This window comes from Ascidiella aspersa, chromosome 1, assembly GCF_963924565.1.
Source record: "Ascidiella aspersa chromosome 1, kaAscAspe10.2, whole genome shotgun sequence".
NCBI classification, from domain to species: domain Eukaryota; kingdom Metazoa; phylum Chordata; class Ascidiacea; order Phlebobranchia; family Ascidiidae; genus Ascidiella; species Ascidiella aspersa.
Window position 1 is genome coordinate 9,667,080 of NC_139447.1, and position 17,676 is coordinate 9,684,755.

At 44.7% G+C, this 17,676-nt stretch overlaps 1 protein-coding gene and 95 non-coding genes across 96 annotated transcripts in view; all 96 read left to right on the plus strand.

Annotated features, from left to right (window-relative positions):
- LOC146167131 (cilia- and flagella-associated protein 54-like) overlaps positions 1–17,676 on the plus strand; it is a 168,597-nt gene that overhangs the window by 21,464 nt on the left and 129,457 nt on the right. The gene's annotated exons all lie outside the window — the stretch shown is intronic.
- Trnal-caa (transfer RNA leucine (anticodon CAA)) lies at positions 65–183 on the plus strand. Its single transcript has 2 exons — positions 65–102; positions 138–183. It is a non-coding gene; the product is annotated as a tRNA-Leu (tRNA).
- Trnal-caa (transfer RNA leucine (anticodon CAA)) lies at positions 251–369 on the plus strand. Its single transcript has 2 exons — positions 251–288; positions 324–369. It is a non-coding gene; the product is annotated as a tRNA-Leu (tRNA).
- On the plus strand, positions 437–555 carry Trnal-caa (transfer RNA leucine (anticodon CAA)). The gene is made up of 2 exons: positions 437–474; positions 510–555. It is a non-coding gene; the product is annotated as a tRNA-Leu (tRNA).
- On the plus strand, positions 622–740 carry Trnal-caa (transfer RNA leucine (anticodon CAA)). The gene is made up of 2 exons: positions 622–659; positions 695–740. It is a non-coding gene; the product is annotated as a tRNA-Leu (tRNA).
- Trnal-caa (transfer RNA leucine (anticodon CAA)) lies at positions 807–925 on the plus strand. Its single transcript has 2 exons — positions 807–844; positions 880–925. It is a non-coding gene; the product is annotated as a tRNA-Leu (tRNA).
- Positions 993–1,111, plus strand: Trnal-caa (transfer RNA leucine (anticodon CAA)). The gene is made up of 2 exons: positions 993–1,030; positions 1,066–1,111. It is a non-coding gene; the product is annotated as a tRNA-Leu (tRNA).
- On the plus strand, positions 1,179–1,297 carry Trnal-caa (transfer RNA leucine (anticodon CAA)). Its single transcript has 2 exons — positions 1,179–1,216; positions 1,252–1,297. It is a non-coding gene; the product is annotated as a tRNA-Leu (tRNA).
- Positions 1,365–1,483, plus strand: Trnal-caa (transfer RNA leucine (anticodon CAA)). Its single transcript has 2 exons — positions 1,365–1,402; positions 1,438–1,483. It is a non-coding gene; the product is annotated as a tRNA-Leu (tRNA).
- Positions 1,550–1,668, plus strand: Trnal-caa (transfer RNA leucine (anticodon CAA)). Its single transcript has 2 exons — positions 1,550–1,587; positions 1,623–1,668. It is a non-coding gene; the product is annotated as a tRNA-Leu (tRNA).
- On the plus strand, positions 1,736–1,854 carry Trnal-caa (transfer RNA leucine (anticodon CAA)). Its single transcript has 2 exons — positions 1,736–1,773; positions 1,809–1,854. It is a non-coding gene; the product is annotated as a tRNA-Leu (tRNA).
- On the plus strand, positions 1,921–2,039 carry Trnal-caa (transfer RNA leucine (anticodon CAA)). The gene is made up of 2 exons: positions 1,921–1,958; positions 1,994–2,039. It is a non-coding gene; the product is annotated as a tRNA-Leu (tRNA).
- Trnal-caa (transfer RNA leucine (anticodon CAA)) lies at positions 2,107–2,225 on the plus strand. The gene is made up of 2 exons: positions 2,107–2,144; positions 2,180–2,225. It is a non-coding gene; the product is annotated as a tRNA-Leu (tRNA).
- Positions 2,292–2,410, plus strand: Trnal-caa (transfer RNA leucine (anticodon CAA)). Its single transcript has 2 exons — positions 2,292–2,329; positions 2,365–2,410. It is a non-coding gene; the product is annotated as a tRNA-Leu (tRNA).
- Trnal-caa (transfer RNA leucine (anticodon CAA)) lies at positions 2,477–2,595 on the plus strand. The gene is made up of 2 exons: positions 2,477–2,514; positions 2,550–2,595. It is a non-coding gene; the product is annotated as a tRNA-Leu (tRNA).
- On the plus strand, positions 2,663–2,781 carry Trnal-caa (transfer RNA leucine (anticodon CAA)). The gene is made up of 2 exons: positions 2,663–2,700; positions 2,736–2,781. It is a non-coding gene; the product is annotated as a tRNA-Leu (tRNA).
- Trnal-caa (transfer RNA leucine (anticodon CAA)) lies at positions 2,849–2,967 on the plus strand. Its single transcript has 2 exons — positions 2,849–2,886; positions 2,922–2,967. It is a non-coding gene; the product is annotated as a tRNA-Leu (tRNA).
- Positions 3,034–3,152, plus strand: Trnal-caa (transfer RNA leucine (anticodon CAA)). The gene is made up of 2 exons: positions 3,034–3,071; positions 3,107–3,152. It is a non-coding gene; the product is annotated as a tRNA-Leu (tRNA).
- Positions 3,219–3,337, plus strand: Trnal-caa (transfer RNA leucine (anticodon CAA)). Its single transcript has 2 exons — positions 3,219–3,256; positions 3,292–3,337. It is a non-coding gene; the product is annotated as a tRNA-Leu (tRNA).
- Trnal-caa (transfer RNA leucine (anticodon CAA)) lies at positions 3,405–3,523 on the plus strand. Its single transcript has 2 exons — positions 3,405–3,442; positions 3,478–3,523. It is a non-coding gene; the product is annotated as a tRNA-Leu (tRNA).
- Positions 3,591–3,709, plus strand: Trnal-caa (transfer RNA leucine (anticodon CAA)). The gene is made up of 2 exons: positions 3,591–3,628; positions 3,664–3,709. It is a non-coding gene; the product is annotated as a tRNA-Leu (tRNA).
- On the plus strand, positions 3,777–3,895 carry Trnal-caa (transfer RNA leucine (anticodon CAA)). The gene is made up of 2 exons: positions 3,777–3,814; positions 3,850–3,895. It is a non-coding gene; the product is annotated as a tRNA-Leu (tRNA).
- On the plus strand, positions 3,963–4,081 carry Trnal-caa (transfer RNA leucine (anticodon CAA)). Its single transcript has 2 exons — positions 3,963–4,000; positions 4,036–4,081. It is a non-coding gene; the product is annotated as a tRNA-Leu (tRNA).
- Trnal-caa (transfer RNA leucine (anticodon CAA)) lies at positions 4,149–4,267 on the plus strand. Its single transcript has 2 exons — positions 4,149–4,186; positions 4,222–4,267. It is a non-coding gene; the product is annotated as a tRNA-Leu (tRNA).
- Trnal-caa (transfer RNA leucine (anticodon CAA)) lies at positions 4,335–4,453 on the plus strand. The gene is made up of 2 exons: positions 4,335–4,372; positions 4,408–4,453. It is a non-coding gene; the product is annotated as a tRNA-Leu (tRNA).
- Trnal-caa (transfer RNA leucine (anticodon CAA)) lies at positions 4,520–4,638 on the plus strand. Its single transcript has 2 exons — positions 4,520–4,557; positions 4,593–4,638. It is a non-coding gene; the product is annotated as a tRNA-Leu (tRNA).
- Trnal-caa (transfer RNA leucine (anticodon CAA)) lies at positions 4,706–4,824 on the plus strand. Its single transcript has 2 exons — positions 4,706–4,743; positions 4,779–4,824. It is a non-coding gene; the product is annotated as a tRNA-Leu (tRNA).
- Positions 4,891–5,009, plus strand: Trnal-caa (transfer RNA leucine (anticodon CAA)). Its single transcript has 2 exons — positions 4,891–4,928; positions 4,964–5,009. It is a non-coding gene; the product is annotated as a tRNA-Leu (tRNA).
- On the plus strand, positions 5,077–5,195 carry Trnal-caa (transfer RNA leucine (anticodon CAA)). Its single transcript has 2 exons — positions 5,077–5,114; positions 5,150–5,195. It is a non-coding gene; the product is annotated as a tRNA-Leu (tRNA).
- On the plus strand, positions 5,262–5,380 carry Trnal-caa (transfer RNA leucine (anticodon CAA)). Its single transcript has 2 exons — positions 5,262–5,299; positions 5,335–5,380. It is a non-coding gene; the product is annotated as a tRNA-Leu (tRNA).
- Trnal-caa (transfer RNA leucine (anticodon CAA)) lies at positions 5,448–5,566 on the plus strand. The gene is made up of 2 exons: positions 5,448–5,485; positions 5,521–5,566. It is a non-coding gene; the product is annotated as a tRNA-Leu (tRNA).
- Trnal-caa (transfer RNA leucine (anticodon CAA)) lies at positions 5,633–5,751 on the plus strand. Its single transcript has 2 exons — positions 5,633–5,670; positions 5,706–5,751. It is a non-coding gene; the product is annotated as a tRNA-Leu (tRNA).
- Positions 5,818–5,936, plus strand: Trnal-caa (transfer RNA leucine (anticodon CAA)). The gene is made up of 2 exons: positions 5,818–5,855; positions 5,891–5,936. It is a non-coding gene; the product is annotated as a tRNA-Leu (tRNA).
- On the plus strand, positions 6,004–6,122 carry Trnal-caa (transfer RNA leucine (anticodon CAA)). The gene is made up of 2 exons: positions 6,004–6,041; positions 6,077–6,122. It is a non-coding gene; the product is annotated as a tRNA-Leu (tRNA).
- On the plus strand, positions 6,190–6,308 carry Trnal-caa (transfer RNA leucine (anticodon CAA)). The gene is made up of 2 exons: positions 6,190–6,227; positions 6,263–6,308. It is a non-coding gene; the product is annotated as a tRNA-Leu (tRNA).
- Positions 6,375–6,493, plus strand: Trnal-caa (transfer RNA leucine (anticodon CAA)). Its single transcript has 2 exons — positions 6,375–6,412; positions 6,448–6,493. It is a non-coding gene; the product is annotated as a tRNA-Leu (tRNA).
- Positions 6,561–6,679, plus strand: Trnal-caa (transfer RNA leucine (anticodon CAA)). The gene is made up of 2 exons: positions 6,561–6,598; positions 6,634–6,679. It is a non-coding gene; the product is annotated as a tRNA-Leu (tRNA).
- Trnal-caa (transfer RNA leucine (anticodon CAA)) lies at positions 6,747–6,865 on the plus strand. Its single transcript has 2 exons — positions 6,747–6,784; positions 6,820–6,865. It is a non-coding gene; the product is annotated as a tRNA-Leu (tRNA).
- Positions 6,932–7,050, plus strand: Trnal-caa (transfer RNA leucine (anticodon CAA)). The gene is made up of 2 exons: positions 6,932–6,969; positions 7,005–7,050. It is a non-coding gene; the product is annotated as a tRNA-Leu (tRNA).
- On the plus strand, positions 7,117–7,235 carry Trnal-caa (transfer RNA leucine (anticodon CAA)). The gene is made up of 2 exons: positions 7,117–7,154; positions 7,190–7,235. It is a non-coding gene; the product is annotated as a tRNA-Leu (tRNA).
- On the plus strand, positions 7,303–7,421 carry Trnal-caa (transfer RNA leucine (anticodon CAA)). Its single transcript has 2 exons — positions 7,303–7,340; positions 7,376–7,421. It is a non-coding gene; the product is annotated as a tRNA-Leu (tRNA).
- On the plus strand, positions 7,489–7,607 carry Trnal-caa (transfer RNA leucine (anticodon CAA)). The gene is made up of 2 exons: positions 7,489–7,526; positions 7,562–7,607. It is a non-coding gene; the product is annotated as a tRNA-Leu (tRNA).
- Positions 7,675–7,793, plus strand: Trnal-caa (transfer RNA leucine (anticodon CAA)). Its single transcript has 2 exons — positions 7,675–7,712; positions 7,748–7,793. It is a non-coding gene; the product is annotated as a tRNA-Leu (tRNA).
- On the plus strand, positions 7,861–7,979 carry Trnal-caa (transfer RNA leucine (anticodon CAA)). Its single transcript has 2 exons — positions 7,861–7,898; positions 7,934–7,979. It is a non-coding gene; the product is annotated as a tRNA-Leu (tRNA).
- Positions 8,047–8,165, plus strand: Trnal-caa (transfer RNA leucine (anticodon CAA)). The gene is made up of 2 exons: positions 8,047–8,084; positions 8,120–8,165. It is a non-coding gene; the product is annotated as a tRNA-Leu (tRNA).
- On the plus strand, positions 8,233–8,351 carry Trnal-caa (transfer RNA leucine (anticodon CAA)). The gene is made up of 2 exons: positions 8,233–8,270; positions 8,306–8,351. It is a non-coding gene; the product is annotated as a tRNA-Leu (tRNA).
- On the plus strand, positions 8,418–8,536 carry Trnal-caa (transfer RNA leucine (anticodon CAA)). Its single transcript has 2 exons — positions 8,418–8,455; positions 8,491–8,536. It is a non-coding gene; the product is annotated as a tRNA-Leu (tRNA).
- Trnal-caa (transfer RNA leucine (anticodon CAA)) lies at positions 8,604–8,722 on the plus strand. Its single transcript has 2 exons — positions 8,604–8,641; positions 8,677–8,722. It is a non-coding gene; the product is annotated as a tRNA-Leu (tRNA).
- Trnal-caa (transfer RNA leucine (anticodon CAA)) lies at positions 8,789–8,907 on the plus strand. The gene is made up of 2 exons: positions 8,789–8,826; positions 8,862–8,907. It is a non-coding gene; the product is annotated as a tRNA-Leu (tRNA).
- On the plus strand, positions 8,975–9,093 carry Trnal-caa (transfer RNA leucine (anticodon CAA)). The gene is made up of 2 exons: positions 8,975–9,012; positions 9,048–9,093. It is a non-coding gene; the product is annotated as a tRNA-Leu (tRNA).
- Trnal-caa (transfer RNA leucine (anticodon CAA)) lies at positions 9,160–9,278 on the plus strand. Its single transcript has 2 exons — positions 9,160–9,197; positions 9,233–9,278. It is a non-coding gene; the product is annotated as a tRNA-Leu (tRNA).
- Positions 9,346–9,464, plus strand: Trnal-caa (transfer RNA leucine (anticodon CAA)). The gene is made up of 2 exons: positions 9,346–9,383; positions 9,419–9,464. It is a non-coding gene; the product is annotated as a tRNA-Leu (tRNA).
- Positions 9,531–9,649, plus strand: Trnal-caa (transfer RNA leucine (anticodon CAA)). The gene is made up of 2 exons: positions 9,531–9,568; positions 9,604–9,649. It is a non-coding gene; the product is annotated as a tRNA-Leu (tRNA).
- On the plus strand, positions 9,716–9,834 carry Trnal-caa (transfer RNA leucine (anticodon CAA)). Its single transcript has 2 exons — positions 9,716–9,753; positions 9,789–9,834. It is a non-coding gene; the product is annotated as a tRNA-Leu (tRNA).
- Trnal-caa (transfer RNA leucine (anticodon CAA)) lies at positions 9,902–10,020 on the plus strand. Its single transcript has 2 exons — positions 9,902–9,939; positions 9,975–10,020. It is a non-coding gene; the product is annotated as a tRNA-Leu (tRNA).
- Trnal-caa (transfer RNA leucine (anticodon CAA)) lies at positions 10,088–10,206 on the plus strand. The gene is made up of 2 exons: positions 10,088–10,125; positions 10,161–10,206. It is a non-coding gene; the product is annotated as a tRNA-Leu (tRNA).
- On the plus strand, positions 10,273–10,391 carry Trnal-caa (transfer RNA leucine (anticodon CAA)). The gene is made up of 2 exons: positions 10,273–10,310; positions 10,346–10,391. It is a non-coding gene; the product is annotated as a tRNA-Leu (tRNA).
- On the plus strand, positions 10,458–10,576 carry Trnal-caa (transfer RNA leucine (anticodon CAA)). The gene is made up of 2 exons: positions 10,458–10,495; positions 10,531–10,576. It is a non-coding gene; the product is annotated as a tRNA-Leu (tRNA).
- Trnal-caa (transfer RNA leucine (anticodon CAA)) lies at positions 10,644–10,762 on the plus strand. The gene is made up of 2 exons: positions 10,644–10,681; positions 10,717–10,762. It is a non-coding gene; the product is annotated as a tRNA-Leu (tRNA).
- Trnal-caa (transfer RNA leucine (anticodon CAA)) lies at positions 10,829–10,947 on the plus strand. The gene is made up of 2 exons: positions 10,829–10,866; positions 10,902–10,947. It is a non-coding gene; the product is annotated as a tRNA-Leu (tRNA).
- Trnal-caa (transfer RNA leucine (anticodon CAA)) lies at positions 11,015–11,133 on the plus strand. Its single transcript has 2 exons — positions 11,015–11,052; positions 11,088–11,133. It is a non-coding gene; the product is annotated as a tRNA-Leu (tRNA).
- Trnal-caa (transfer RNA leucine (anticodon CAA)) lies at positions 11,201–11,319 on the plus strand. The gene is made up of 2 exons: positions 11,201–11,238; positions 11,274–11,319. It is a non-coding gene; the product is annotated as a tRNA-Leu (tRNA).
- On the plus strand, positions 11,387–11,505 carry Trnal-caa (transfer RNA leucine (anticodon CAA)). Its single transcript has 2 exons — positions 11,387–11,424; positions 11,460–11,505. It is a non-coding gene; the product is annotated as a tRNA-Leu (tRNA).
- On the plus strand, positions 11,572–11,690 carry Trnal-caa (transfer RNA leucine (anticodon CAA)). Its single transcript has 2 exons — positions 11,572–11,609; positions 11,645–11,690. It is a non-coding gene; the product is annotated as a tRNA-Leu (tRNA).
- Trnal-caa (transfer RNA leucine (anticodon CAA)) lies at positions 11,757–11,875 on the plus strand. Its single transcript has 2 exons — positions 11,757–11,794; positions 11,830–11,875. It is a non-coding gene; the product is annotated as a tRNA-Leu (tRNA).
- Positions 11,942–12,060, plus strand: Trnal-caa (transfer RNA leucine (anticodon CAA)). Its single transcript has 2 exons — positions 11,942–11,979; positions 12,015–12,060. It is a non-coding gene; the product is annotated as a tRNA-Leu (tRNA).
- Positions 12,128–12,246, plus strand: Trnal-caa (transfer RNA leucine (anticodon CAA)). The gene is made up of 2 exons: positions 12,128–12,165; positions 12,201–12,246. It is a non-coding gene; the product is annotated as a tRNA-Leu (tRNA).
- On the plus strand, positions 12,314–12,432 carry Trnal-caa (transfer RNA leucine (anticodon CAA)). Its single transcript has 2 exons — positions 12,314–12,351; positions 12,387–12,432. It is a non-coding gene; the product is annotated as a tRNA-Leu (tRNA).
- Positions 12,500–12,618, plus strand: Trnal-caa (transfer RNA leucine (anticodon CAA)). The gene is made up of 2 exons: positions 12,500–12,537; positions 12,573–12,618. It is a non-coding gene; the product is annotated as a tRNA-Leu (tRNA).
- Trnal-caa (transfer RNA leucine (anticodon CAA)) lies at positions 12,685–12,803 on the plus strand. Its single transcript has 2 exons — positions 12,685–12,722; positions 12,758–12,803. It is a non-coding gene; the product is annotated as a tRNA-Leu (tRNA).
- Trnal-caa (transfer RNA leucine (anticodon CAA)) lies at positions 12,870–12,988 on the plus strand. The gene is made up of 2 exons: positions 12,870–12,907; positions 12,943–12,988. It is a non-coding gene; the product is annotated as a tRNA-Leu (tRNA).
- Trnal-caa (transfer RNA leucine (anticodon CAA)) lies at positions 13,056–13,174 on the plus strand. Its single transcript has 2 exons — positions 13,056–13,093; positions 13,129–13,174. It is a non-coding gene; the product is annotated as a tRNA-Leu (tRNA).
- Positions 13,241–13,359, plus strand: Trnal-caa (transfer RNA leucine (anticodon CAA)). Its single transcript has 2 exons — positions 13,241–13,278; positions 13,314–13,359. It is a non-coding gene; the product is annotated as a tRNA-Leu (tRNA).
- Positions 13,428–13,546, plus strand: Trnal-caa (transfer RNA leucine (anticodon CAA)). The gene is made up of 2 exons: positions 13,428–13,465; positions 13,501–13,546. It is a non-coding gene; the product is annotated as a tRNA-Leu (tRNA).
- On the plus strand, positions 13,613–13,731 carry Trnal-caa (transfer RNA leucine (anticodon CAA)). Its single transcript has 2 exons — positions 13,613–13,650; positions 13,686–13,731. It is a non-coding gene; the product is annotated as a tRNA-Leu (tRNA).
- Trnal-caa (transfer RNA leucine (anticodon CAA)) lies at positions 13,799–13,917 on the plus strand. Its single transcript has 2 exons — positions 13,799–13,836; positions 13,872–13,917. It is a non-coding gene; the product is annotated as a tRNA-Leu (tRNA).
- On the plus strand, positions 13,985–14,103 carry Trnal-caa (transfer RNA leucine (anticodon CAA)). The gene is made up of 2 exons: positions 13,985–14,022; positions 14,058–14,103. It is a non-coding gene; the product is annotated as a tRNA-Leu (tRNA).
- Positions 14,171–14,289, plus strand: Trnal-caa (transfer RNA leucine (anticodon CAA)). The gene is made up of 2 exons: positions 14,171–14,208; positions 14,244–14,289. It is a non-coding gene; the product is annotated as a tRNA-Leu (tRNA).
- Trnal-caa (transfer RNA leucine (anticodon CAA)) lies at positions 14,356–14,474 on the plus strand. Its single transcript has 2 exons — positions 14,356–14,393; positions 14,429–14,474. It is a non-coding gene; the product is annotated as a tRNA-Leu (tRNA).
- Trnal-caa (transfer RNA leucine (anticodon CAA)) lies at positions 14,541–14,659 on the plus strand. Its single transcript has 2 exons — positions 14,541–14,578; positions 14,614–14,659. It is a non-coding gene; the product is annotated as a tRNA-Leu (tRNA).
- On the plus strand, positions 14,727–14,845 carry Trnal-caa (transfer RNA leucine (anticodon CAA)). Its single transcript has 2 exons — positions 14,727–14,764; positions 14,800–14,845. It is a non-coding gene; the product is annotated as a tRNA-Leu (tRNA).
- Positions 14,912–15,030, plus strand: Trnal-caa (transfer RNA leucine (anticodon CAA)). Its single transcript has 2 exons — positions 14,912–14,949; positions 14,985–15,030. It is a non-coding gene; the product is annotated as a tRNA-Leu (tRNA).
- Trnal-caa (transfer RNA leucine (anticodon CAA)) lies at positions 15,097–15,215 on the plus strand. The gene is made up of 2 exons: positions 15,097–15,134; positions 15,170–15,215. It is a non-coding gene; the product is annotated as a tRNA-Leu (tRNA).
- Positions 15,283–15,401, plus strand: Trnal-caa (transfer RNA leucine (anticodon CAA)). The gene is made up of 2 exons: positions 15,283–15,320; positions 15,356–15,401. It is a non-coding gene; the product is annotated as a tRNA-Leu (tRNA).
- Positions 15,469–15,587, plus strand: Trnal-caa (transfer RNA leucine (anticodon CAA)). The gene is made up of 2 exons: positions 15,469–15,506; positions 15,542–15,587. It is a non-coding gene; the product is annotated as a tRNA-Leu (tRNA).
- On the plus strand, positions 15,655–15,773 carry Trnal-caa (transfer RNA leucine (anticodon CAA)). Its single transcript has 2 exons — positions 15,655–15,692; positions 15,728–15,773. It is a non-coding gene; the product is annotated as a tRNA-Leu (tRNA).
- Trnal-caa (transfer RNA leucine (anticodon CAA)) lies at positions 15,841–15,959 on the plus strand. The gene is made up of 2 exons: positions 15,841–15,878; positions 15,914–15,959. It is a non-coding gene; the product is annotated as a tRNA-Leu (tRNA).
- On the plus strand, positions 16,027–16,145 carry Trnal-caa (transfer RNA leucine (anticodon CAA)). Its single transcript has 2 exons — positions 16,027–16,064; positions 16,100–16,145. It is a non-coding gene; the product is annotated as a tRNA-Leu (tRNA).
- Trnal-caa (transfer RNA leucine (anticodon CAA)) lies at positions 16,213–16,331 on the plus strand. The gene is made up of 2 exons: positions 16,213–16,250; positions 16,286–16,331. It is a non-coding gene; the product is annotated as a tRNA-Leu (tRNA).
- On the plus strand, positions 16,398–16,516 carry Trnal-caa (transfer RNA leucine (anticodon CAA)). The gene is made up of 2 exons: positions 16,398–16,435; positions 16,471–16,516. It is a non-coding gene; the product is annotated as a tRNA-Leu (tRNA).
- Trnal-caa (transfer RNA leucine (anticodon CAA)) lies at positions 16,584–16,702 on the plus strand. Its single transcript has 2 exons — positions 16,584–16,621; positions 16,657–16,702. It is a non-coding gene; the product is annotated as a tRNA-Leu (tRNA).
- Trnal-caa (transfer RNA leucine (anticodon CAA)) lies at positions 16,769–16,887 on the plus strand. The gene is made up of 2 exons: positions 16,769–16,806; positions 16,842–16,887. It is a non-coding gene; the product is annotated as a tRNA-Leu (tRNA).
- Positions 16,955–17,073, plus strand: Trnal-caa (transfer RNA leucine (anticodon CAA)). The gene is made up of 2 exons: positions 16,955–16,992; positions 17,028–17,073. It is a non-coding gene; the product is annotated as a tRNA-Leu (tRNA).
- On the plus strand, positions 17,140–17,258 carry Trnal-caa (transfer RNA leucine (anticodon CAA)). Its single transcript has 2 exons — positions 17,140–17,177; positions 17,213–17,258. It is a non-coding gene; the product is annotated as a tRNA-Leu (tRNA).
- Trnal-caa (transfer RNA leucine (anticodon CAA)) lies at positions 17,326–17,444 on the plus strand. Its single transcript has 2 exons — positions 17,326–17,363; positions 17,399–17,444. It is a non-coding gene; the product is annotated as a tRNA-Leu (tRNA).
- Trnal-caa (transfer RNA leucine (anticodon CAA)) lies at positions 17,511–17,629 on the plus strand. The gene is made up of 2 exons: positions 17,511–17,548; positions 17,584–17,629. It is a non-coding gene; the product is annotated as a tRNA-Leu (tRNA).

The following is a 17,676-nucleotide window of genomic DNA, read 5'->3' on the forward strand; positions in this document are numbered from 1 at the left end:
ATTTTAAATTTGCGATTTTTCCGCCCGCAATAAACCAAACAGTTTTTAGTTGTTAGAACAGGAAGTCAGGATGGCCGAGTGGTCTAAGGCGCCAGACTCAAGCTTTAAAGCTTCATTGTTCTGCGGTGATATGGGTGTTCTGGTCTCCGAATGGAGGCGTGGGTTCGAATCCCACTTCTGACACTAGTTTTGAATTTATGTTTTTCTGACAGCAATACGGAAAACTGTTATTTGTTTTTCTATTAATCAAGTCAGGATGGCCGAGTGGTCTAAGGCGCCAGACTCAAGCTTTAAAGCTTAACTGTTCTGCGGTGATATGGGTGTTCTGGTCTCCGAATGGAGGCGTGGGTTCGAATCCCACTTCTGACACTAGTTTTGAATTTTTGTTTTTCTGACAGCAATACGGAAAACTGTTGTTAGTTTTTCTATTAATCAAGGCAGGATGGCCGGGTGGTCTAAGGCGCCAGACTCAAGCTTTAAAGCTTCACTCTTCTGCGGTGATATGGGTGTTCTGGTCTCCGAATGGAGGCATGGGTTCGAATCCCACTTCTGACACTAATTTTAAATTTGCGTTTTTCCGCCCGCAATAAACCAAACAGTTTTTAGTTGTTAGAACAGCAAGTCAGGATGGCCGAGTGGTCTAAGGCACCAGACTCAAGCTTAAAAGCTTCGCTGTTCTGCGTTGATATGGGTGTTCTGGTCTCCGAATGGAGGCGTGGGTTCGAATCCCACTTCTGACACTAATTTTAAATTTGCGTTTTTCCGCCCGCAATAAACCAAACAGTTTTTAGTTGTTAGAACAGCAAGTCAGGATGGCCGAGTGGTCTAAGGCGCCAGACTCAAGCTTGAAAGTTTCGCTATTCTGCGGTCATATGGGTGTTCTGGTCTCCGAATGGAGGCGTGGGTTCGAATCCCACTTCTGACACTAATTTTGAATTTTTGTTTTTCTGACAGCAATACGGAAAACTGTTATTAGTTTTTCTATTAATCACGTCAGGATGGCCGAGTGGTCTAAGGCGCCAGACTCAAGCTTAAAAGCTTCGCTGTTCTGCGGTGATATGGGTGTTCTGGTCTCCGAATGGAGGCGTGGGTTCGAATCCCACTTCTGACACTAATTTTAAATTTGCGTTTTTTCCGCCCGCAATAAACCAAACAGTTTTTAGTTGTTAGAACAGCAAGTCAGGATGGCCGAGTGGTCTAAGGCGCCAGACTCAAGCTTTAAAGCTTCATTGTTCTCCGGTGATATGGGTGTTCTGGTCTCCGAATGGAGGCGAGGTTTCGAATCCCACTTCTGACACTAGTTTTGAATATTTGTTTTTCTGACAGCAATACGGAAAACTGTTATTTGTTTTTCTATTAATCAAGTCAGAATGGCCGAGTGGTCTAAGGCGCCAGACTCAAGCTTTAAAGCTTAACTGTTCTGCGGTGATATGGGTGTTCTGGTCTCCGAATGTAGGCGTGGGTTCGAATCCCACTTCTGACACTAATTTTAAATTTGCGTTTTTCCGCCCGCAATAAACCAAACAGTTTTTAGTTGTTAGAACAGCAAGTCAGGATGGCCGAGTGGTCTAAGGCGCCAGACTCAAGCTATAAAGCTTCATTGTTCTGCGGTGATATGGGTGTTCTGGTCTCCGAATGGAGGCGTGGGTTCGAATCCCACTTCTGACTCTAGTTTTGAATTTTTGTTTTTGTGACAGCAATACGGAAAACTGTTATTTGTTTTTCTATTAATCAAGTCAGAATGGCCGAGTGGTCTAAGGCGCCAGACTCAAGCTTTAAAGCTTAACTGTTCTGCGGTGATATGGGTGTTCTGGTCTCCGAATGTAGGCGTGGGTTCGAATCCCACTTCTGACACTAATTTTAAATTTGCGTTTTTCCGCCCGCAATAAACCAAACAGTTTTTAGTTGTTAGAACAGCAAGTCAGGATGGCCGAGTGGTCTAAGGCGCCAGACTCAAGCTATAAAGCTTCATTGTTCTGCGGTGATATGGGTGTTCTGGTCTCCGAATGGAGGCGTGGGTTCGAATCCCACTTCTGACTCTAGTTTTGAATTTTTGTTTTTGTGACAGCAATACGGAAAACTGTTATTTGTTTTTCTATTAATCAAGTCAGGATGGCCGAGTGGTCTAAGGCGCCAGACTCAAGCTTTAAAACTTAACTGTTCTCCGGTGATATGGGTGTTCTGGTCTCCGAATGGAGGCGTGGGTTCGAATCCCACTTCTGACACTAATTTTAAAGTTGCGTTTTTCCGCCCGCAATAAACCAAACAGTTTTTAGTTGTTAGAACAGCAAGTCAGGATGGCCGAGTGGTCTAAGGCGCCAGACTCAAGCTTAAAAGCTTCGCTGTTCTGCGGTGATATGGGTGTTTTGGTCTCCGAATGGAGGCGTGGGTTCGAATCCCACTTCTGACACTAATTTTAAATTTGCGTTTTTCCGCCCGCAATAAACCAAACAGTTTTTAGTTGTTAGAACAGCAAGTCAGGATGGCCGAGTGGTCTAAGGCGCCAGACTCAAGCTTAAAAGCTTCACTGTTCTGCGGTGATATGGGTGTTCTGGTCTCCGAATGGAGGCGTGGGTTCGAATCCCACTTCTGACACTAATTTTAAATTTGCGTTTTTTCCGCCCGCAATAAACCAAACAGTGTTTTGTTGTTATAACAGCAAGTCAGGATGGCCGAGTGGTCTAAGGCGCCAGACTCAAGCTTTAAAGCTTCATTGTTCTGCGGTGATATGGGTGTTCTGGTCTCCGAATGGAGGCGTGGGTTCGAATCCCACTTCTGACACTAGTTTTGAATTTTTGTTTTTGTGACAGCAATACGGAAAACTGTTATTTGTTTTTCTATTAATCAAGTCAGGATGGCCGAGTGGTCTAAGGCGCCAGACTCAAGCTTTAAAACTTAACTGTTCTGCGGTGATATGGGTGTTCTGGTCTCCGAATGGAGGCGTGGGTTCGAATCCCACTTCTGACACTAATTTTAAACTTGCGTTTTTCCGCCCGCAATAAACCAAACAGTTTTTAGTTGTTAGAACAGCAAGTCAGGATGGCCGAGTGGTCTAAGGCACCAGACTCAAGCTTAAAAGCTTCGCTGTTCTGCGTTGATATGGGTGTTCTGGTCTCCGAATGGAGGCGTGGGTTCGAATCCCACTTCTGACACTAATTTTAAATTTGCGTTTTTCCGCCCGCAATAAACCAAACAGTTTTTAGTTGTTAGAACAGCAAGTCAGGATGGCCGAGTGGTCTAAGGCGCCAGACTCAAGCTTAAAAGCTTCGCTGTTCTGCGGTGATATGGGTGTTCTGGTCTCCGAATGGAGGCGTGGGTTCGAATCCCACTTCTGACACTAATTTTGAATTTTTGTTTTTCTGACAGCAATACGGAAAACTGTTATTAGTTTTTCTATTAATCACGTCAGGATGGCCGAGTGGTCTAAGGCGCCAGACTCAAGCTGAAAAGCTTCGCTGTTCTGCGGTGATATGGGTGTTCTGGTCTCCGAATGGAGGCGTGGGTTCGAATCCCACTTCTGACACTAATTTTAAATTTGCGTTTTTTCCGCCCGCAATAAACCAAACAGTTTTTAGTTGTGAGAACAGCAAGTCAGGATGGCCGAGTGGTCTAAGGCGCCAGACTCAAGCTTTAAAGCTTCATTGTTCTGCGGTGATATGGGTGTTCTGGTCTCCGAATGGAGGCGTGGGTTCGAATCCCACTTCTGACACTAGTTTTGAATATTTGTTTTTCTGACAGCAATACGGAAAACTGTTATTTGTTTTTCTATTAATCAAGTCAGGATGGCCGAGTGGTCTAAGGCGCCAGACTCAAGCTTAAAAGCTTCGCTGTTCTGCGGTGATATGGGTCTTCTGGTCTCCGAATGGAGGCGTGGGTTCGAATCCTACTTCTGACACTAATTTTAAATTTGCGTTTTTTCCGCCCGCAATAAACCAAACAGTTTTTAGTTGTTAGAACAGCAAGTCAGGATGGCCGAGTGGTCTAAGGCGCCAGACTCAAGCTTAAAAGCTTCACTGTTCTGCGGTGATATGGGTGTTCTGGTCTCCGAATGGAGGCGTGGGTTCGAATCCCACTTCTGACACTAATTTTAAATTTGCGTTTTTTCCGCCCGCAATAAACCAAACAGTTTTTTGTTGTTATAACAGCAAGTCAGGATGGCCGAGTGGTCTAAGGCGCCAGACTCAAGCTTTAAAGCTTCATTGTTCTGCGGTGATATGGGTGTTCTGGTCTCCGAATGGAGGCGTGGGTTCGAATCCCACTTCTGACACTAGTTTTGAATTTTTGTTTTTGTGACAGCAATACGGAAAACTGTTATTTGTTTTTCTATTAATCAAGTCAGGATGGCCGAGTGGTCTAAGGCGCCAGATTCAAGCTTTAAAACTTAACTGTTCTGCGGTGATATGGGTGTTCTGGTCTCCGAATGGAGGCGTGGGTTCGAATCCCACTTCTGACACTAATTTTAAATTTGCGTTTTTCCGCCCGCAATAAACCAAACAGTTTTTAGTTGTTAGAACAGCAAGTCAGGATGGCCGAGTGGTCTAAGGCGCCAGACTCAAGCTTTAAAGCTTCATTGTTCTGCGGTGATATGGGTGTTCTGGTCTCCGAATGGAGGCGTGGGTTCGAATCCCACTTCTGACACTACTTTTGAATTTTTGTTTTTGTGACAGCAATACGGAAAACTGTTATTTGTTTTTCTATTAATCAAGTCAGGATGGCCGAGTGGTCTAAGGCGCCAGACTCAAGCTTTAAAACTTAACTGTTCTCCGGTGATATGGGTGTTCTGGTCTCCGAATGGAGGCGTGGGTTCGAATCCCACTTCTGACACTAATTTTAAATTTGCGTTTTTCCGCCCGCAATAAACCAAACAGTTTTTAGTTGTTAGAACAGCAAGTCAGGATGGCCGAGTGGTCTAAGGCGCCAGACTCAAGCTTTAAAGCTTCATTGTTCTGCGGTGATATGGGTGTTCTGGTCTCCGAATGGAGGCGTGGTTTCGAATCCCACTTCTGACACTAGTTTTGAATATTTGTTTTTCTGACAGCAATACGGAAAACTGTTATTTGTTTTTCTATTAATCAAGTCAGGATGGCCGAGTGGTCTAAGGCGCCAGACTCAAGCTTTAAAGCTTAACTGTTCTGCGGTGATATGGGTGTTCTGGTCTCCGAATGTAGGCGTGGGTTCGAATCCCACTTCTGACACTAATTTTAAATTTGCCTTTTTCCGCCCGCAATAAACCAAACAGTTTTTAGTTGTTAGAACAGCAAGTCAGGATGGCCGAGTGGTCTAAGGCGCCAGACTCAAGCTATAAAGCTTCATTGTTCTGCGGTGATATGGGTGTTCTGGTCTCCGAATGGAGGCGTGGGTTCGAATCCCACTTCTGACACTAGTTTTGAATTTTTGTTTTTGTGACAGCAATACGGAAAACTGTTATTTGTTTTTCTATTAATCAAGTCAGGATGGCCGAGTGGTCTAAGGCGCCAGACTCAAGCTTTAAAACTTAACTGTTCTCCGGTGATATGGGTGTTCTGGTCTCCGAATGGAGGCGTGGGTTCGAATCCCACTTCTGACACTAATTTTAAATTTGCGTTTTTCCGCCCGCAATAAACCAAACAGTTTTTAGTTGTTAGAACAGCAAGTCAGGATGGCCGAGTGGTCTAAGGCGCCAGACTCAAGCTTAAAAGCTTCGCTGTTCTCCGGTGATATGGGTGTTTTGGTCTCCGAATGGAGGCGTGGGTTCGAATCCCACTTCTGACACTAATTTTAAATTTGCGTTTTTCCGCCCGCAATAAACCAAACAGTTTTTAGTTGTTAGAACAGCAAGTCAGGATGGCCGAGTGGTCTAAGGCGCCAGACTCAAGCTTAAAAGCTTCACTGTTCTGCGGTGATATGGGTGTTCTGGTCTCCGAATGGAGGCGTGGGTTCGAATCCCACTTCTGACACTAATTTTAAATTTGCGTTTTTTCCGCCCGCAATAAACCAAACAGTGTTTTGTTGTTATAACAACAAGTCAGGATGGCCGAGTGGTCTAAGGCGCCAGACTCAAGCTTTAAAGCTTCATTGTTCTGCGGTGATATGGGTGTTCTGGTCTCCGAATGGAGGCGTGGGTTCGAATCCCACTTCTGACACTAGTTTTGAATTTTTGTTTTTGTGACAGCAATACGGAAAACTGTTATTTGTTTTTCTATTAATCAAGTCAGGATGGCCGAGTGGTCTAAGGCGCCAGACTCAAGCTTTAAAACTTAACTGTTCTGCGGTGATATGGGTGTTCTGGTCTCCGAATGGAGGCGTGGGTTCGAATCCCACTTCTGACACTAATTTTAAATTTGCGTTTTTCCGCCCGCAATAAACCAAACAGTTTTTAGTTGTTAGAACAGCAAGTCAGGATGGCCGAGTGGTCTAAGGCGCCAGACTCAAGCTTAAAAGCTTCACTGTTCTGCGGTGATATGGGTGTTCTGGTCTCCGAATGGAGGCGTGGGTTCGAATCCCACTTCTGACACTAATTTTAAATTTGCGTTTTTTCCGCCCGCAATAAACCAAACAGTGTTTTGTTGTTATAACAGCAAGTCAGGATGGCCGAGTGGTCTAAGGCGCCAGACTCAAGCTTTAAAGCTTCATTGTTCTGCGGTGATATGGGTGTTCTGGTCTCCGAATGGAGGCGTGGGTTCGAATCCCACTTCTGACACTAGTTTTGAATTTTTGTTTTTGTGACAGCAATACGGAAAACTGTTATTTGTTTTTCTATTAATCAAGTCAGGATGGCCGAGTGGTCTAAGGCGCCAGACTCAAGCTTTAAAACTTAACTGTTCTGCGGTGATATGGGTGTTCTGGTCTCCGAATGGAGGCGTGGGTTCGAATCCCACTTCTGACACTAATTTTAAACTTGCGTTTTTCCGCCCGCAATAAACCAAACAGTTTTTAGTTGTTAGAACAGCAAGTCAGGATGGCCGAGTGGTCTAAGGCACCAGACTCAAGCTTAAAAGCTTCGCTGTTCTGCGTTGATATGGGTGTTCTGGTCTCCGAATGGAGGCGTGGGTTCGAATCCCACTTCTGACACTAATTTTAAATTTGCGTTTTTCCGCCCGCAATAAACCAAACAGTTTTTAGTTGTTAGAACAGCAAGTCAGGATGGCCGAGTGGTCTAAGGCGCCAGACTCAAGCTTAAAAGCTTCGCTGTTCTGCGGTGATATGGGTGTTCTGGTCTCCGAATGGAGGCGTGGGTTCGAATCCCACTTCTGACACTAATTTTGAATTTTTGTTTTTCTGACAGCAATACGGAAAACTGTTATTAGTTTTTCTATTAATCACGTCAGGATGGCCGAGTGGTCTAAGGCGCCAGACTCAAGCTTAAAAGCTTCGCTGTTCTGCGGTGATATGGGTGTTCTGGTCTCCGAATGGAGGCGTGGGTTCGAATCCCACTTCTGACACTAATTTTAAATTTGCGTTTTTTCCGCCCGCAATAAACCAAACAGTTTTTAGTTGTGAGAACAGCAAGTCAGGATGGCCGAGTGGTCTAAGGCGCCAGACTCAAGCTTTAAAGCTTCATTGTTCTGCGGTGATATGGGTGTTCTGGTCTCCGAATGGAGGCGTGGGTTCGAATCCCACTTCTGACACTAGTTTTGAATATTTGTTTTTCTGACAGCAATACGGAAAACTGTTATTTGTTTTTCTATTAATCAAGTCAGGATGGCCGAGTGGTCTAAGGCGCCAGACTCAAGCTTAAAAGCTTCGCTGTTCTGCGGTGATATGGGTCTTCTGGTCTCCGAATGGAGGCGTGGGTTCGAATCCTACTTCTGACACTAATTTTAAATTTGCGTTTTTTCCGCCCGCAATAAACCAAACAGTTTTTAGTTGTTAGAACAGCAAGTCAGGATGGCCGAGTGGTCTAAGGCGCCAGACTCAAGCTTAAAAGCTTCACTGTTCTGCGGTGATATGGGTGTTCTGGTCTCCGAATGGAGGCGTGGGTTCGAATCCCACTTCTGACACTAATTTTAAATTTGCGTTTTTTCCGCCCGCAATAAACCAAACAGTTTTTAGTTGTTATAACAGCAAGTCAGGATGGCCGAGTGGTCTAAGGCGCCAGACTCAAGCTTTAAAGCTTCATTGTTCTGCGGTGATATGGGTGTTCTGGTCTCCGAATGGAGGCGTGGGTTCGAATCCCACTTCTGACACTAGTTTTGAATTTTTGTTTTTGTGACAGCAATACGGAAAACTGTTATTTGTTTTTCTATTAATCAAGTCAGGATGGCCGAGTGGTCTAAGGCGCCAGATTCAAGCTTTAAAACTTAACTGTTCTGCGGTGATATGGGTGTTCTGGTCTCCGAATGGAGGCGTGGGTTCGAATCCCACTTCCGACACTAATTTTAAATTTGCGTTTTTCCGCCCGCAATAAACCAAACAGTTTTTAGTTGTTAGAACAGCAAGTCAGGATGGCCGAGTGGTCTAAGGCGCCAGACTCAAGCTTTAAAGCTTCATTGTTCTGCGGTGATATGGGTGTTCTGGTCTCCGAATGGAGGCGTGGGTTCGAATCCCACTTCTGACACTACTTTTGAATTTTTGTTTTTGTGACAGCAATACGGAAAACTGTTATTTGTTTTTCTATTAATCAAGTCAGGATGGCCGAGTGGTCTAAGGCGCCAGACTCAAGCTTTAAAACTTAACTGTTCTCCGGTGATATGGGTGTTCTGGTCTCCGAATGGAGGCGTGGGTTCGAATCCCACTTCTGACACTAATTTTAAATTTGCGTTTTTCCGCCCGCAATAAACCAAACAGTTTTTAGTTGTTAGAACAGCAAGTCAGGATGGCCGAGTGGTCTAAGGCGCCAGACTCAAGCTTTAAAGCTTCATTGTTCTGCGGTGATATGGGTGTTCTGGTCTCCGAATGGAGGCGTGGTTTCGAATCCCACTTCTGACACTAGTTTTGAATATTTGTTTTTCTGACAGCAATACGGAAAACTGTTATTTGTTTTTCTATTAATCAAGTCAGGATGGCCGAGTGGTCTAAGGCGCCAGACTCAAGCTTTAAAGCTTAACTGTTCTGCGGTGATATGGGTGTTCTGGTCTCCGAATGTAGGCGTGGGTTCGAATCCCACTTCTGACACTAATTTTAAATTTGCCTTTTTCCGCCCGCAATAAACCAAACAGTTTTTAGTTGTTAGAACAGCAAGTCAGGATGGCCGAGTGGTCTAAGGCGCCAGACTCAAGCTATAAAGCTTCATTGTTCTGCGGTGATATGGGTGTTCTGGTCTCCGAATGGAGGCGTGGGTTCGAATCCCACTTCTGACACTAGTTTTGAATTTTTGTTTTTGTGACAGCAATACGGAAAACTGTTATTTGTTTTTCTATTAATCAAGTCAGGATGGCCGAGTGGTCTAAGGCGCCAGACTCAAGCTTTAAAACTTAACTGTTCTCCGGTGATATGGGTGTTCTGGTCTCCGAATGGAGGCGTGGGTTCGAATCCCACTTCTGACACTAATTTTAAATTTGCGTTTTTCCGCCCGCAATAAACCAAACAGTTTTTAGTTGTTAGAACAGCAAGTCAGGATGGCCGAGTGGTCTAAGGCGCCAGACTCAAGCTTAAAAGCTTCGCTGTTCTCCGGTGATATGGGTGTTTTGGTCTCCGAATGGAGGCGTGGGTTCGAATCCCACTTCTGACACTAATTTTAAATTTGCGTTTTTCCGCCCGCAATAAACCAAACAGTTTTTAGTTGTTAGAACAGCAAGTCAGGATGGCCGAGTGGTCTAAGGCGCCAGACTCAAGCTTAAAAGCTTCACTGTTCTGCGGTGATATGGGTGTTCTGGTCTCCGAATGGAGGCGTGGGTTCGAATCCCACTTCTGACACTAATTTTAAATTTGCGTTTTTTCCGCCCGCAATAAACCAAACAGTGTTTTGTTGTTATAACAACAAGTCAGGATGGCCGAGTGGTCTAAGGCGCCAGACTCAAGCTTTAAAGCTTCATTGTTCTGCGGTGATATGGGTGTTCTGGTCTCCGAATGGAGGCGTGGGTTCGAATCCCACTTCTGACACTAGTTTTGAATTTTTGTTTTTGTGACAGCAATACGGAAAACTGTTATTTGTTTTTCTATTAATCAAGTCAGGATGGCCGAGTGGTCTAAGGCGCCAGACTCAAGCTTTAAAACTTAACTGTTCTGCGGTGATATGGGTGTTCTGGTCTCCGAATGGAGGCGTGGGTTCGAATCCCACTTCTGACACTAATTTTAAATTTGCGTTTTTCCGCCCGCAATAAACCAAACAGTTTTTAGTTGTTAGAACAGCAAGTCAGGATGGCCGAGTGGTCTAAGGCGCCAGACTCAAGCTTAAAAGCTTCGCTGTTCTGCGTTGATATGGGTGTTCTGGTCTCCGAATGGAGGCGTGGGTTCGAATCCCACTTCTGACACTAATTTTAAATTTGCGTTTTTCCGCCCGCAATAAACCAAACAGTTTTTAGTTGTTAGAACAGCAAGTCAGGATGGCCGAGTGGTCTAAGGCGCCAGACTCAAGCTTTAAAGCTTCATTGTTCTGCGGTGATATGGGTGTTCTGGTCTCCGAATGGAGGCGTGGGTTCGAATCCCACTTCTGACACTAGTTTTGAATTTTTGTTTTTGTGACAGCAATACGGAAAACTGTTATTTGTTTTTCTATTAATCAAGTCAGGATGGCCGAGTGGTCTAAGGCGCCAGACTCAAGCTTTAAAACTTAACTGTTCTGCGGTGATATGGGTGTTCTGGTCTCCGAATGGAGGCGTTGGTTCGAATCCCACTTCTGACACTAATTTTAAATTTGCGTTTTTCCGCCCGCAATAAACCAAACAGTTTTTAGTTGTTAGAACAGCAAGTCAGGATGGCCGAGTGGTCTAAGGCGCCAGACTCAAGCTTAAAAGCTTCGCTGTTCTGCGGTGATATGGGTGTTCTGGTCTCCGAATGGAGGCGTGGGTTCGAATCCCACTTCTGACACTAGTTTTGAATTTTTGTTTTTCTGACAGCAATACGGAAAACTGTTATTTGTTTTTCTATTAATCAAGTCAGAATGGCCGAGTGGTCTAAGGCGCCAGACTCAAGCTTTAAAACTTAACTGTTCTGCGGTGATATGGGTGTTCTGGTCTCCGAATGGAGGCGTGGGTTCGAATCCCACTTCTGACACTAATTTTAAATTTGCGTTTTTTCCGCCCGCAATAAACCAAACAGTTTTTTGTTGTTATAACAGCAAGTCAGGATGGCCGAGTGGTCTAAGGCGCCAGACTCAAGCTTTAAAGCTTCATTGTTCTGCGGTGATATGGGTGTTCTGGTCTCCAAATGGAGGCGTGGGTTCGAATCCCACTTCTGACACTAGTTTTGAATTTTTGTTTTTGTGACAGCAATACGGAAAACTGTTATTTGTTTTTCTATTAATCAAGTCAGGATGGCCGAGTGGTCTAAGGCGCCAGACTCAAGCTGTAAAACTTAACTGTTCTGCGGTGATATGGGTGTTCTGGTCTCCGAATGGAGGCGTGGGTTCGAATCCCACTTCTGACACTAATTTTAAATTTGCGTTTTTCCGCCCGCAATAAACCAAACAGTTTTTAGTTGTTAGAACAGCAAGTCAGGATGGCCGAGTGGTCTAAGGCGCCAGACTCAAGCTTAAAAGCTTCGCTGTTCTGCGTTCATATGGGTGTTCTGGTCTCCGAATGGAGGCATGGGTTCCAATCCCACTTCTGACACTAATTTTAAATTTGCGTTTTTCCGCCCGCAATAAACCAAACAGTTTTTAGTTGTTAGAACAGCAAGTCAGGATGGCCGAGTGGTCTAAGGCACCAGACTCAAGCTTAAAAGCTTCGCTGTTCTGCGTTGATATGGGTGTTCTGGTCTCCGAATGGAGGCGTGGGTTCGAATCCCACTTCTGACACTAATTTTAAATTTGCGTTTTTCCGCCCGCAATAAACCAAACAGTTTTTAGTTGTTAGAACAGCAAGTCAGGATGGCCGAGTGGTCTAAGGCGCCAGACTCAAGCTTGAAAGTTTCGCTGTTCTGCGGTCATATGGGTGTTCTGGTCTCCGAATGGAGGCGTGGGTTCGAATCCCACTTCTGACACTAATTTTGAATTTTTGTTTTTCTGACAGCAATACGGAAAACTGTTATTAGTTTTTCTATTAATCACGTCAGGATGGCCGAGTGGTCTAAGGCGCCAGACTCAAGCTTAAAAGCTTCGCTGTTCTGCGGTGATATGGGTGTTCTGGTCTCCGAATGGAGGCGTGGGTTCGAATCCCACTTCTGACACTAATTTTAAATTTGCGTTTTTTCCGCCCGCAATAAACCAAACAGTTTTTAGTTGTTAGAACAGCAAGTCAGGATGGCCGAGTGGTCTAAGGCGCCAGACTCAAGCTTTAAAGCTTCATTGTTCTGCGGTGATATGGGTGTTCTGGTCTCCGAATGGAGGCGTGGTTTCGAATCCCACTTCTGACACTAGTTTTGAATATTTGTTTTTCTGACAGCAATACGGAAAACTGTTATTTGTTTTTCTATTAATCAAGTCAGGATGGCCGAGTGGTCTAAGGCGCCAGACTCAAACTTTAAAGCTTAACTGTTCTGCGGTGATATGGGTGTTCTGGTCTCCGAATGTAGGCGTGGGTTCGAATCCCACTTCTGACACTAATTTTAAATTTGCGTTTTTCCGCCCGCAATAAACCAAACAGTTTTTAGTTGTTAGAACAGCAAGTCAGGATGGCCGAGTGGTCTAAGGCGCCAGACTCAAGCTATAAAGCTTCATTGTTCTGCGGTGATATGGCTGTTCTGGTCTCCGAATGGAGGCGTGGGTTCGAATCCCAATTCTGATACTAATTTTAAATTTTTGTTTTTCCGCCCGCAATAAACCAAACAGTGTTTTGTTGTTATAACAGCAAGTCAGGATGGCCGAGTGGTCTAAGGCGCCAGACTCAAGCTTTAAAGCTTCATTGTTCTGCGGTGATATGGGTGTTCTGGTCTCCGAATGGAGGCGTGGGTTCGAATCCCACTTCTGACACTAGTTTTGAATTTTTGTTTTTGTGACAGCAATACGGAAAACTGTTATTTGTTTTTCTATTAATCAAGTCAGGATGGCCGAGTGGTCTAAGGCGCCAGACTCAAGCTGTAAAACTTAACTGTTCTGCGGTGATATGGGTGTTCTGGTCTCCGAATGGAGGCGTGGGTTCGAATCCCACTTCTGACACTAATTTTAAATTTGCGTTTTTCCGCCCGCAATAAACCAAACAGTTTTTAGTTGTTAGAACAGCAAGTCAGGATGGCCGAGTGGTCTAAGGCGCCAGACTCAAGCTTAAAAGCTTCGCTGTTCTGCGTTCATATGGGTGTTCTGGTCTCCGAATGGAGGCATGGGTTCCAATCCCACTTCTGACACTAATTTTAAATTTGCGTTTTTCCGCCCGCAATAAACCAAAAACAGTTTTTAGTTGTTAGAACAGCAAGTCAGGATGGCCGAGTGGTCTAAGGCACCAGACTCAAGCTTAAAAGCTTCGCTGTTCTGCGTTGATATGGGTGTTCTGGTCTCCGAATGGAGGCGTGGGTTCGAATCCCACTTCTGACACTAATTTTAAATTTGCGTTTTTCCGCCCGCAATAAACCAAACAGTTTTTAGTTGTTAGAACAGCAAGTCAGGATGGCCGAGTGGTCTAAGGCGCCAGACTCAAGCTTGAAAGTTTCGCTGTTCTGCGGTCATATGGGTGTTCTGGTCTCCGAATGGAGGCGTGGGTTCGAATCCCACTTCTGACACTAATTTTGAATTTTTGTTTTTCTGACAGCAATACGGAAAACTGTTATTAGTTTTTCTATTAATCACGTCAGGATGGCCGAGTGGTCTAAGGCGCCAGACTCAAGCTTAAAAGCTTCGCTGTTCTGCGGTGATATGGGTGTTCTGGTCTCCGAATGGAGGCGTGGGTTCGAATCCCACTTCTGACACTAATTTTAAATTTGCGTTTTTTCCGCCCGCAATAAACCAAACAGTTTTTAGTTGTTAGAACAGCAAGTCAGGATGGCCGAGTGGTCTAAGGCGCCAGACTCAAGCTTTAAAGCTTCATTGTTCTGCGGTGATATGGGTGTTCTGGTCTCCGAATGGAGGCGTGGTTTCGAATCCCACTTCTGACACTAGTTTTGAATATTTGTTTTTCTGACAGCAATACGGAAAACTGTTATTTGTTTTTCTATTAATCAAGTCAGGATGGCCGAGTGGTCTAAGGCGCCAGACTCAAACTTTAAAGCTTAACTGTTCTGCGGTGATATGGGTGTTCTGGTCTCCGAATGTAGGCGTGGGTTCGAATCCCACTTCTGACACTAATTTTAAATTTGCGTTTTTCCGCCCGCAATAAACCAAACAGTTTTTAGTTGTTAGAACAGCAAGTCAGGATGGCCGAGTGGTCTAAGGCGCCAGACTCAAGCTATAAAGCTTCATTGTTCTGCGGTGATATGGCTGTTCTGGTCTCCGAATGGAGGCGTGGGTTCGAATCCCAATTCTGATACTAATTTTAAATTTTTGTTTTTCCGCCCGCAATAAACCAAACAGTGTTTTGTTGTTATAACAGCAAGTCAGGATGGCCGAGTGGTCTAAGGCGCCAGACTCAAGCTTTAAAGCTTCATTGTTCTGCGGTGATATGGGTGTTCTGGTCTCCGAATGGAGGCGTGGGTTCGAATCCCACTTCTGACACTAGTTTTGAATTTTTGTTTTTGTGACAGCAATACGGAAAACTGTTATTTGTTTTTCTATTAATCAAGTCAGGATGGCCGAGTGGTCTAAGGCGCCAGACTCAAGCTTTAAAACTTAACTGTTCTGCGGTGATATGGGTGTTCTGGTCTCCGAATGGAGGCGTGGGTTCGAATCCCACTTCTGACACTAATTTTAAATTTGCGTTTTTCCGCCCGCAATAAACCAAACAGTTTTTAGTTGTTAGAACAGCAAGTCAGGATGGCCGAGTGGTCTAAGGCACCAGACTCAAGCTTAAAAGCTTCGCTGTTCTGCGTTGATATGGGTGTTCTGGTCTCCGAATGGAGGCGTGGGTTCGAATCCCACTTCTGACACTAATTTTAAATTTTTGTTTTTCCGCCCGCAATAAACCAAACAGTTTTTAGTTGTTAGAACAGCAAGTCAGGATGGCCGAGTGGTCTAAGGCGCTAGACTCAAGCTTAAAAGCTTCGCTGTTCTGCGGTGATATGGGTGTTCTGGTCTCCGAATGGAGGCGTGGGTTCGAATCCCACTTCTGACACTAATTTTGAATTTTTGTTTTTCTGACAGCAATACGGAAAACTGTTATTAGTTTTTCTATTAATCACGTCAGGATGGCCGAGTGGTCTAAGGCGCCAGACTCAAGCTTAAAAGCTTCGCTGTTCTGCGGTGATATGGGTGTTCTGGTCTCCGAATGGAGGCGTGGGTTCGAATCCCACTTCTGACATTAATTTTAAATTTGCGTTTTTTCCGCCCGCAATAAACCAAACAGTTTTTAGTTGTGAGAACAGCAAGTCAGGATGGCCGAGTGGTCTAAGGCGCCAGACTCAAGCTTTAAAGCTTCATTGTTCTGCGATGATATGGGTGTTCTGGTCTCCGAATGGAGGCGTGGGTTCGAATCCCACTTCTGACACTAGTTTTGAATATTTGTTTTTCTGACAGCAATACGGAAAACTGTTATTTGTTTTTCTATTAATCAAGTCAGGATGGCCGAGTGGTCTAAGGCGCCAGACTCAAGCTTAAAAGCTTCGCTGTTCTGCGGTGATATGGGTGTTCTGGTCTCCGAATGGAGGCGTGGGTTCGAATCCCACTTCTGACACTAATTTTAAATTTGCGTTTTTTCCGCCCGCAATAAACCAAACAGTTTTTAGTTGTTAGAACAGCAAGTCAGGATGGCCGAGTGGTCTAAGGCGCCAGACTCAAGCTTAAAAGCTTCACTGTTCTGCGGTGATATGGGTGTTCTGGTCTCCGAATGGAGGCGTGGGTTCGAATCCCACTTCTGACACTAATTTTAAATTTGCGTTTTTTCCGCCCGCAATAAACCAAACAGTTTTTTGTTGTTATAACAGCAAGTCAGGATGGCCGAGTGGTCTAAGGCGCCAGACTCAAGCTTTAAAGCTTCATTGTTCTGCGGTGATATGGGTGTTCTGGTCTCCGAATGGAGGCGTGGGTTCGAATCCCACTTCTGACACTAGTTTTGAATTTTTGTTTTTGTGACAGCAATACGGAAAACTGTTATTTGTTTTTCTATTAATCAAGTCAGGATGGCCGAGTGGTCTAAGGCGCCAGATTCAAGCTTTAAAACTTAACTGTTCTGCGGTGATATGGGTGTTCTGGTCTCCGAATGGAGGCGTGGGTTCGAATCCCACTTCTGACACTAATTTTAAATTTGCGTTTTTCCGCCCGCAATAAACCAAACAGTTTTTAGTTGTTAGAACAGCAAGTCAGGATGGCCGAGTGGTCTAAGGCGCCAGACTCAAGCTTTAAAGCTTCATTGTTCTGCGGTGATATGGGTGTTCTGGTCTCCGAATGGAGGCGTGGGTTCGAATCCCACTTCTGACACTAGTTTTGAATTTTTGTTTTTGTGACAGCAATACGGAAAACTGTTATTTGTTTTTCTATTAATCAAGTCAGGATGGCCGAGTGGTCTAAGGCGCCAGACTCAAGCTTTAAAACTTAACTGTTCTCCGGTGATATGGGTGTTCTGGTCTCCGAATGGAGGCGTGGGTTCGAATCCCACTTCTGACACTAATTTTAAATTTGCGTTTTTCCGCCCGCAATAAACCAAACAGTTTTTAGTTGTTAGAACAGCAAGTCAGGATGGCCGAGTGGTCTAAGGCGCCAGACTCAAGCTATAAAGCCTCATTGTTCTGCGGTGATATGGGTGTCCTGGTCTCCGAATGGAGGCGTGGGTTCGAATCCCACTTCTGACACTAGTTTTGAATTTTTGTTTTTGTGACAGCAATACGGAAAACTGTTATTTGTTTTTCTATTAATCAAGTCAGGATGGCCGAGTGGTCTAAGGCGCCAGACTCAAGCTTTAAAACTTAACTGTTCTCCGGTGATATGGGTGTTCTGGTCTCCGAATGGAGGCGTGGGTTCGAATCCCACTTCTGACACTAATTTTAAATTTGCGTTTTTCCGCCCGCAATAAACCAAACAGTTTTTAGTTGTTAGAACAGCAAGTCAGGATGGCCGAGTGGTCTAAGGCGCCAGACTCAAGCTATAAAGCCTCATTGTTCTGCGGTGATATGGGTGTCCTGGTCTCCGAATGGAGGCGTGGGTTCGAATCCCACTTCTGACACTAGTTTTGAATTTTTGTTTTTGTGACAGCAATACGGAAAACTGTTATTTGTTTTTCTATTAATCAAGTCAGGATGGCCGAGTGGTCTAAGGCGCCAGACTCAAGCTTTAAAACTTAACTGTTCTCCGGTGATATGGGTGTTCTGGTCTCCGAATGGAGGCGTGGGTTCGAATCCCACTTCTGACACTAATTTTAAATTTGCGTTTTTCCGCCCGCAATAAACCAAACAGTTTTTAGTTGTTAGAACAGCAAGTCAGGATGGCCGAGTGGTCTAAGGCGCCAGACTCAAGCTTAAAAGCTTCGCTGTTCTGCGGTGATATGGGTGTTCTGGTCTCCGAATGAAGGCGTGGGTTCGAATCCCACTTCTGACACTAATTTTAAATTTGCGTTTTTCCGCCCGCAATAAACCAAACAGTTT